We start from the raw sequence: 10,572 nt of genomic DNA on the forward strand, positions 1-10,572 counted from the left end.
AATGTGGAGGAGAAAAGACCCAATGGCAGAAACCTTCCAAACCTAGTCTGTTTTGAAGGACAAAAATACTTGCATCCGAGGTTAAATTCTTGGCTAACAACCCTGTTCTATTTTTAGTTCCAATTTAATTTTGATCCTAAAATATTCCATTGCTTTTTTTTTCCTTTTTGTAATTCTCCAAGGCTGTGAGAGCAGAGTCACAAATATTTTGCAATGTGAAAACCATGGTTTATAAATAGCAACAGTGCCCATGAGCACAAGAGAGAATCAGAAAGTTGTGCAGATGAGACCCACTCTTTGGAAGCTGATGGAGTCTTTCCATTGACTTCATCACGTTTGGAGCAGGACCTAAGGTAAGAGGTTTTTACTTTTATTGGACATTTAAGGCTTATTTTGGAACATGTCAGTAAGAGGTAAGAGGATGGAATTAATTTGAACAGGAAGAAAACTCAGGACAGCCCCGTAGAGAAACTGAAGCATTTAAATAAATGGGCTGAAGGGTGAGGCCAAGATTACAGCAAGGACAGAGACCACGAAAAGAGGCTGCTGAAGTAAATACCTGCACAGAGAAAAAACTCTTAAGTGATGATACAGAGAGTGCAAGATCCACAGAAAAGGAAAAAAGTGCAGAGAGAACATTAAGTGAAAAACTCAGGAAATGGAACAAAGGAAAAAAGGCAGACATTCAAAGGTCACCTAAGAAAGTTTCTGAGTTGTCTGTATACAAATGCAACAAGCCTAACAAAGGAACAAGGGAAACAGAGAGACCAAGAGACAACTCAGATGGGATTTGATTGATCACTCCTTCCATGAACCTTTCTAGGAATTTATTGCATGACACTTAGGTGCACAAGTAGCTGCAGACACCTAAAATGATATCAAGTGTTCCAAAATTACATTCAGGTTTGCATCATCTGCTGGGTGTCCCTCTGCCACTGCCTGCAGTGACACAGGAGTGGAAAAGGATGGTTGAGTACGTGAAACTGAGAAAACCCACAGGACATAGGGATATGTGCTAAGGATCAATCTCTGCTCCAGTAGCCTCCATCTGGGACCTCCAGCACCTCAGGTAGTACAGCACTGTCAGTGGAAACACACTTCTTCCTACCCACTTTCCCCTAAAATAACTATTTTCGAAGTAGACACACTCCCAGGCTCCCTGCTCTGTTCTGAGTGGAGAAATCAAAGTCCAGCCATCAGGAACTCTCCTTCAAAGTCTTCACTACTCCTTCCTCCCTACATGTATTAACTATGAAAATGAGGTAATTAGTCACAGCTTGGCTGGATACAGCTGTAGGGGATTGCAGGGGGCCCTGTGGCTCCTGTATATGAAGAGCAGTAGTTACTTGTTGGGACTGTGGTACCACGAAGTTTGCAGCCCTTTGAGGAGGATTATCTCTCAAATATGCTTGAGACACTGGCAAATGAAAAGCCTTGAAATATGGGCAATGGTGCACCACATTTCAACGTGCCCTCTGCCAGCAGCAGTCGTAGCTTGTAGCCAAAAATAGGGTTGCAATCCAAGGGAAAGTTTGTGGCTTAATGTTCTTGCAGTGTAACCATGAACACCTGTGCAGTAATTTCTACTCATCTATGTGTTGACAGCTGTATTTGAATTTGAATGTCCTCTGACTTCCCTCTTCCAAAGAGAAATGTTTATTTTAGGGGTACTTCTGGAAAGGGTACCTGTGCGTATGGCACTGTGTCAGCTCTCTGTATTTCAAGAAAGGCTGTATTTTAAGCTCATGGTACCACACTAGTTAAGCATGCCATTCCCAAAAAATAACAGTCATTTCTTAGTTACAACAGTTTCTTTTTTACAAACTGTGGAGATGTGAGGTCTTACATGGCTCAGTTTTCCACTATGATTTCCTGTTTTACCACCATGAGAGGGGCAGCAATGGGGAGCTGCTGCTGCAACTGTTGGAGCATCACTCCAGCCTTGCTTCCAGGCATGGCAATGTCTGATCGCAGGGTTCTATGGAAAGGGCACTTTCTCATGTGGCTCTTCAGTCCATGCTGTGACTAGACAAGCTCACCCATCTACAGGAAGATCCCATGGTTGTCTGTGATATGTGATGGAAAACTACCCAAAATGCTCAGCTTTCCAAAGTGTATTGCAGGTATCAACCTCCCCAGTACAGTCAGTTTTCCTGGAAATTCAGCCTACATTTTTGAATCTGTATTAAACACCTTTAACCTTTGTGTCTAGTTCTCAGGATGCCAAAACAAAATCCCTAGTTCCTGAAGCACTGGGAGCTCTTAGCACTGTTGGTTTGAATTCCAGATTCCTTCACCCCGTCTAGAAAGCAACAAACTTCCTACTAAAGGAAATTTTTCAGCTTTTACCAAGCTTTCCTGGCTTTTTAAATCTAAGAAATAGAAGCATGTTACTTAAAGGAGTCAGTCAGCATCTAACAACTGCACCTCCCTTTCTTGGCTGGAGATAATATACTTACATTAATGTTTACCTCTTTTGTTTCCTAAAGAGTTGGTTCACACCTGCCCTAACTTAGTGATTATCAGTGATTTTGCAGTAAAATTTGTTGCTGACCTACAGACTGCTCGTTCTGAGTATGCCACTCACCTCTAGTTTGAAAAAGACTCCTCCACATCTAATGCCTTTAATCCTGACTATCTGTGGTTCACAAAAAGTAATTGGGTCCAAGCAACTGGCTATTTTTGTTCTACCTTTTTTGGGCTTGAACACTGAAGAGTTTTTTTTAAATTTCCCAGAGCATCTGGAACTTGGGATAGATTTTTTAAGTGTATGTTGAATATACAACTATAGAATTAGATTCCTTATTCACTCTTAAATATCTTTTTGAACAGAGGAAGTGAGAGGCAGTGCTGACACAGGTATGCATATGTGACCTCGCTCCACCAACATAATAAAACTTCTTAGTAAACGTGTTGCATACAGTAATTCAATTTTCAATAAACACGTTTAAAAGACACTGTACACTTCCTGTACAAAATCTTTTTGAGAGCAACAATGCATGTATTTGGAGATAGAAGTTTGGCAGTACTCCACATTGATCTGTGGAATATCATCCCCTAATTTTTTTTCTAACAGGTCCTGGAAGCAAGAAAGTAAAATTTCTTAAATGGTTAAATATGAGAGAAACAAGGCTCACCCAGCAACCCATCCCATGGAAAAAACCACATCAGAGTAACTGAGGTGAGGTGATTCTGACTCCTTGATTTTGGGATATTAACTATTGACAGACTCATCTAGTACCTAAGGCATTTGAAACAGAACATGGGGGCTGTTCAAACTGATGGTGATTTGGACACGCATCAATGAACTCTGATCACATTCACCAAGTGCAGAAGCCCCCCAGCCATCAGCTGATAAGGACCATAACATGTCCTGTGCCTTGCCTGCAAGAAGCTGTATCACCAAGCAAGGGAGTTCCTAATACTTTAATGAGTCTGGCTAAACACATCTGCTCAAGAGAAGAGTGTCAGCTAAAAGGGTCCTGTTGATCCAGGTGTTTTTCAAAAACCCTTTTTGGCTAGGGAATCTTTCTAGAAGAGGAATGAGAAAGCAAAGTTATTGTGTCTGCTCCCTTAAAAAGAGATAGACTGAGGAGGGGAGGCTGCAAGGGGAGTGAGATAGAGGGTAGAGGCAGAGCCAGGAGAAGTTGGCTTTGGAGCAGAAACTATAAACTGAAGAATCATGATATTACATTTCCTTGTGTGGAAAGGGGAGGAATCATCACCTTGATGGCCTGGTAAGATGTTTCATGCCTGCAAGTATTGAGTTTCTTCTTGACAGCTGGTAAACTGTGACTGCTAGCAGAGCGGTGTACCCCATAGGAGAAATCCCATGGCCTTCTCCTTACCCAACACTGGAGATGGTGCTCCTCTGTGCATTTCCCACAGGAAGATGCCACCAATCTCTTGCTTCCCATAGGATGATGTCCTGTACCTCCAACTAGTTGTGAACAACTCTCCTTCTTCTAAAGCTGTCTTAACTAAATTGGGAGGAATTTTGTTTTTATACTTCTTGATGTGTGTATTGCAGGTAGAGCTTGGGAGACATCCCAGGAAACAATGGGTATAACTGGGCTGGAGTTAATTTTCTTTGTAGTACCTGGTAGGGGGCTGTGTCCTGGATTTGTCCTGGAAGCAGTGTAGATAACAGAGAGATGTTGTTGTTACAGCTGAGCAGTGCCTACACAGAGCCAAGGACTTTTCTGCTCCTCATCCCCCCCCCCCCCCCCCACCAATGTGCCTGAGGCTGAACAAGGAGCTGGAGGGGACACTGCCAGGACAGCTGACCCCAACTGACCACAGGGATAGTCCAGACCATGCAGTGTCATGCTTAGTGTGTTAAAACTGGGGGAAAAAGAAGGAAGAGGGGATGCTGGGAGTGATGATGTTTGTCTTCCCAAGTAACCTTTCAGTGTGATGGAGCCCTGCTTTCCTGAGTGTGGCTGAATGCCTGACCACAGGAAATAGGAAACAAATTCCTGGTTGTGCTTCATTTGTGTATGTGGCTTTTGCTTTCTCTATTAAACTTCTTTATCTCAACCCACAATTTTTCTAACTTTTACTTTTCTCTCCCCCATCCCACTTGGAGAGGAGTGAGTTGGTTGCATGGGGCTGAGCTGCTGTCTGGGGTTAAAGCACAGAATCTTCTTAATAAAGCAGCTCCTTTTGCCTGTTGATAATTTACATTCACATTTATCAATCCAAGAAGTGTTTCTTGGTGACAATGACACCACTTCCCAGAGACACAGCTCAGCCTGGGGGTGCTCCATTGCCTTCTGAACAAAACAGGCAGGGCCTGTGTGTGCCCACCACAGACTGGCATGGCTCCTTTACATCCCATGCAATTGCAGTTTTATTTCTCAGCCTATCATTTTTCTTGTATAAAATTATCTCATAGTCCTGAAACTTGCTCTTTTCATATTCTTATAAGAGTTTGATGGGGTACTAGATTTCAGGGAAAGTTCATTTGCCTTTGTTTTTTTGCTATTGTATTTGTTTCAAAAATCCCTTTGTCATCATTTTCACATTCTGTTTCCATTCAAACAAAGAGCAGCTTTACCCAGGGAAAGAAAAGGTCAGAGGTTACTCAGAGCATGCCAAAGAAAATAAAAGGGTAGCACATATACAAATGTTTTCATCATTCTGGCCTGATTTTGCAATCTGGGACTGTGCTCATCTTTCACTAACATCACAATTTAGGGCATGCATCCCACTTGCAATTGCTTTCAATAGAAGGCAAAGGCAGATAGTTCCTTGAGATACTCAATCCTTTACAGATGCTTTATAGGACCACAGTAACCACAGAAAGTCCTCATCCAAACTCCATGCTATTTTCTCCCACAGTTCGGAGCAGATTTGTTACTGATTTCAACAAGAACTGTGCAAACTATCTGAGGGAGTATTTAATTCTACATAACATAACATAACATAACATAACATAACAGCGTGTTGCCATGAAACTCCTTACTGGGGAAGAACCCCACTCCCCCAGGCTGAACCAGAGAGTTGCAGTTGCACACTTCACCCCTGATTAACTGGTGGAGTTTCCCAGACGTTCAGCACCGTGTACCAGTATAAACTGTGCCACTGCTGCTAAACTTAAGAACTCTATTTTCAAGGACCAATGATCTTCACAAGCAATAAAGCTGAATGTATTTAAACAACATCTACGTACAAGGTCAAACACATTCAATATCCCCTTTGGCAGTGACTGAGCAGCATTTGTCTGTGTTTAGGGACTGGAAAAGACCTCTGGAAAGACTTGGAGAAGTTCCTGTATTTTAGGAAAAAGGCAAAATATTTTCTTCACGAAGCTGATATTTTCAGCCCTCTTATCTCTGCATGCTGAGGTTTTATTTTCTTTCATTTTTCAAAGTGTGACTGCCTATAGAGGTGCAGGATCACGGCAGGATGCTGGGAAACGCTTGCTCTTTCTCTCAGACCTGGGGATATTCCCAGTTCACAAGTTGACCCAGCAAGATCCTGTTTAGGAAGTTGTCAAATTAGTTCACCTGAACCCCATGGCTCCATGTGCTCATTTAAAATGCTTTTTTACTAGATACTGCAGTATTAAATACAAGACCCAGAACAAAGAACTCTTACGTATGTCCTAAGAAATTACTTCCCTGAATGCTGTGCATGGTCCTAGGTCTGTATTTAATTCCTCCTAAAGCTTACCATCCAATCCTCATGAAATCCAATCTCAAAAAGTTCATGCATTCTGGAAGTGGGTCCCATACATAATCACTCATGGTGAATTACTCACCGTGCAAATGTATGCAAATGCATTCCCACCACTTAATCCAGGACCACAGATAGAGCTGAAGTGTGCCTTGCTGAACAAGGAATATAAAGGGGTGGTGGCTGTCTTGCTTAGATTAACTGTACATGCCAGGCACAGTTTGGTTATTGGATTAATATTCTGTGAGAAAGAAATGAGTGGGTTGTGGAGCATCCATGATGCCTCCTTTATTTATTTATTTTCCAAGGTCCCATAGTTTCTCCTTCTTTCATTTTCTGGTATTTTTAGTGTGCTCAGGAATTATTTGGTAAGATATTCAAGATTTCTAGTGGGATTTCTTGATAATGGACAGATTCTTTCTCTTCATAATGATAGCTGAGTTTCTTGAGAGCAAAGAGACACTTTGTTCTTTGTTCTCAAGGAGACAAACTGTTATTTCTTTCCCTGAAGAAGCTTCTAATATGATGGGTGAAATATCAGGAATAATTAGACCAAATGGTGATGTAAATCCCACTAGAAACAGTGCATCCGTTATTTCATTTTATGCCTATCGCTCCAGTTTCTGCCTGATTTAAGTCCATGTGAAGAAAGCTGTGGGTATTCCCTTTATAAGAACTACAATAAATTTCTTCATTGAATATTTACTAGTCCTGAGTTGCTCTTTTTTTGTTGGACCATCATTACACAATTAAAAAATAAGAAGGTAATTTAGCCGTTTCAAGGGCTGGTATTGCTTAATTTCAAGGGAGGGGGCCTGACAGTTGAAAGGTTAATGTATTTCACTGATTGGGCCCCTGGGGTTCATTTTCTGAAAAAAAAAGCTCTTTCAGTTTTTATTAAGAAACCCATGTAATGAAAAGGGGAAAAGCATCTCTCATTTGGTGCACGCGAGGCAGCGGCTGCGGAAGCCCACGTTTCTCTTCCTGGCACAACACGCAGCCACCACCTGCATCGGGGGCAGCAAGGACGCACTCTGGCGTGGGCTTTGCTGTGTCCTGACCCATCAGCGCAGTGTCGCTGTGGAGGGACAAGTCCTGCTTGGGGTGACAAGGGGACAGTGTGTTGTCCTTGTGATAGCTCTAGGGGTGAGGAGAGAGGGGTCCTGAACGCTGTATGAGCTGTGAAAGTCCCCTGAGCAAAGTTGGTTGTAGGTGCCCACCTTGTTGGGCTGTGTGCCATGGACACCCTATGAACCCAGCAGGGTTCACTGACACAAAAGTCCACTTCTTTTTGCCCCAGCAGAGCACACTGGCCCCACAACCCGGGCAGGTTGCAACGTCGTGTTGGTGACCAGGAGGAACTCCTTCTTTCCACCCATGGCTCAAAGGCTTGTTTGGCCTCCGGCCTGAGACCAACAACTTAAAACGAGTAGAGAGCTTTGGGGAATGAGAAATTAAACCACAAGAAAACACTCCCAGCATTTTTCTGGAGTTTTACTGCTGAATCTACCCCCAGACCCTTTCCCACAACACTCCTCTCTTGTGCTGCTGCTCCCTGTTTGTTCCCAGTAAGAACTTGAGTGACAATTGACAAGCAAAGCTGTTTTTCGGAGGTTTAAGCAAATGCTGGGAAATACCCTCTTCACACAATTAAATGCATTCATGCTAAGGCAGCCCTGTTAATTCACACACTCGCTGGAAAGCTGATAGCTCCGCGGTGTTTTACGAGATAACAATGCTTCGTGCCACCTTGGCATACATGCGGCTGACTATTAGCAGAGAGAACACAAATTGGTCATATAAATGGCTCAGGGTTGGTTATTTCTCACTGCAGTTAGCAAGAGAAGTTCTTGAGCTGAGATCTTTACAGTGCGAGTGCACTGAGTCTTCCCCATTAGGTAAGTTAGCATGCAAGTGACATTGCTTGACATAATTTAACTTGTTTGATTTTAATGTCTGCATCAGAAGATTTCAATCCACTACTTGCATAATTTCCACAGTGCTGATGTCTCTGGCTGATATTTTTATTATTATGAAATCCCTGAAAGTCAACATTTACAGGCACAATGAGGCAGTAAAAATATAAAATAGAAATAAAATCGTTTGCTTGGGCTGGAAAAATCTGAACATTGGAGAAAAGCTTAACAAAATAAAACAAAAATGTCTCTGTCTTCAAGCATCTAGAAGAATTGTAAGAATGTCCCTTTTATTGTCTTTTTTTGTACCCCTTATAAAAATTGTTTTCCTCTCAGCCCTTAATGAGATGTTTTTAGAAGTGTTTTTCTATCCTAAATTACCATGTGAGACAGGCATTGGAAGAAATGTGGTTTTAGCTCGGGGAGTTGTGCTGGGGCTGGAGCTTGTGCGTGCACTGGGGAGCGAGGCAGGGTCGGAGAGCTGCCTTTGCTGCCGGGGACCGTCTCTCTGCTGGCTTTTGCTCTGTTTATTGATACACATTATAGATTGAAATGGCTCCAGAAACACAGGGAGGAAAAGTTCTGCCTCTCACCACAGTGGAAGATTTGTATTCTTTTATTTTAACAAAATTAAACTGCTCAGAAATGAATGAGAAAAATGGTATTTTATCACAGAGAGAGAGAGAGAAAAAAACCTGATGAGTTAAATAAACACAATACTTACCAAGAAAAGAGGAGAATGGGCATTTCTACATATCCAGTGGAAAATCACTTTCAAATTTCATGCAGATATTTTGAAGTGAAATACCTTTCTGATTCCTAGTTTGGCTGTAGTAGGTTCGTGGAAATATAATGCCTTTGTTTTCTGAAGCCTGAGCTTCAGAAAAGAATTGCAGCTACAAGGAGAAATTCTGAATTCTACTTATCTCTTTCCAATAGATGTGATGGGCTTCTAAAAATAAATGTGTAAAATTCAACATATCCATAATCCTGGAAAAATTGGTTGTAACTAACAGATAATGATGACTTGGTTAATTATTGAAATAAACACAGGACCAAGATAAAGCTGTGGTAAATTCTGGTAATGAGCCACTTTCAAAGAAACCAGATGCCTATATGCATCTTGTAATACAAATGAGCGGTTTTTTTATCGTTGTTGGTGTTAATTTTAGAAACTGTTAAACACCCTGAATCAGATGACTGAAGAAATGCTCTTTCCAAATGGTTACCAGCCATCCCCAGCTCCCATCCCCATATCCAGTGATCAGAACACAGGAACAAACTCAATAATAAAATCCAGTCGAAGATATTCCACATTCTCCTGCATCTCTCCACTCACTGTCTCAGTGTAGCAGGATTCTCAAACAGCTGTAGAAAAGCTTGTTATTCAAGACATCACAAACCCAATTTTCTTAAACAGAAATAGTTTGGTGGGTTTTGAGAAAAAAAAAAAAAAAGAGAAAGGAAAGAAGGAAGCACTCCAGCTCCAAGGTTTTGAAATGAATGTACAGGAAAAATGCAGCTTTCATCTGTATTTTTAAATACAGTCTAAATAATGTCTGAAGAAATAGTTGCTACAGCTTTAAATATTGGTTGCCAAATGGTAATTATATTGTTTAATTTTAAATCATATGATAGTAATACCATCTGATTCTGCAAGCATTACACACAAACACATTTCGTTATTGTGAGGGAGTGCTGCTTGAAAATGCAAAAAGTATCTTTAAAAGCAAAGGAAAAAAATCTATTTTTATTATGAATATGAACTTCTCCTATCTCCTTTTATGAAAGTTATGGAGCTCTGAATTGCGTTGCCAATTCGTAATGGTGAATAAACCATAAATTTAGCCTTATATTATAAAAAACCATTTATATAAACATTTTGCTGTATTGATACAAAGCTAAAAATGTTCTTATGGGTATCAGAGTTAAATCAACTATCTCTTCTCAGGACCTTCTTGTGGGAGAGGAGCTTCGCAAGTAATGATCTGCTGTAAATCTGCAAAAACAGCAATTAGGTAAGACATTAAAATTGCTTAAGAATGGTAAACATTAGCTTAAAATAAAATGAAAATCCCCAATAATCTAACAGGCCGGCATGTTAATAGCGCTTGAAATAGTTTATGATCTGAAATGTAGCTATGCATTATTCTGCCCTTCCCTCCTGGTTATGGAGCTGTTGTTTATCGAGTGCCAAGGGCATTTCTGTCTCATTATCAAACACATAAATAGAAGAATATGCATTTAGCGGGAGATCTATTTTATTGTCAGCCTTCCCTTCCTCCCCCTCCACTGCACACACATTTCTTGATGTTTTCTCCTCCCTTCTGCAGCCTGTATATTTCCACAAAACTGTGTAAAAAAAACCTAAAACAAATAACATCCTCAGCCAAAAGGGGTGCAGTTTCTAAAGTAGAATCAGCTTATTTTAAGCTTTGGAGAAACATCCACACTCAAGACCTTCCTCTTCCCCCCC

General features: G+C 41.1%; 1 long non-coding RNA gene across 1 annotated transcript in view; it reads left to right on the forward strand.

The window, feature by feature from the left end:
• The first annotated feature begins 210 nt into the window (after positions 1–210).
• LOC108446951 overlaps positions 211–10,572 on the forward strand; it is a 15,574-nt gene continuing 5,212 nt past the window's right edge. Inside the window, exons 1-3 of the long non-coding RNA XR_001862293.1 lie at positions 211–353; positions 3,077–3,181; positions 10,048–10,114. This is a non-coding gene — a long non-coding RNA (uncharacterized LOC108446951). The remainder of the gene's footprint in view (positions 354–3,076; positions 3,182–10,047; positions 10,115–10,572) is intronic.

This window comes from Corvus brachyrhynchos, unplaced genomic scaffold, assembly GCF_000691975.1.
Source record: "Corvus brachyrhynchos isolate BGI_N302 unplaced genomic scaffold, ASM69197v1 scaffold705, whole genome shotgun sequence".
NCBI lineage: Eukaryota > Metazoa > Chordata > Aves > Passeriformes > Corvidae > Corvus > Corvus brachyrhynchos.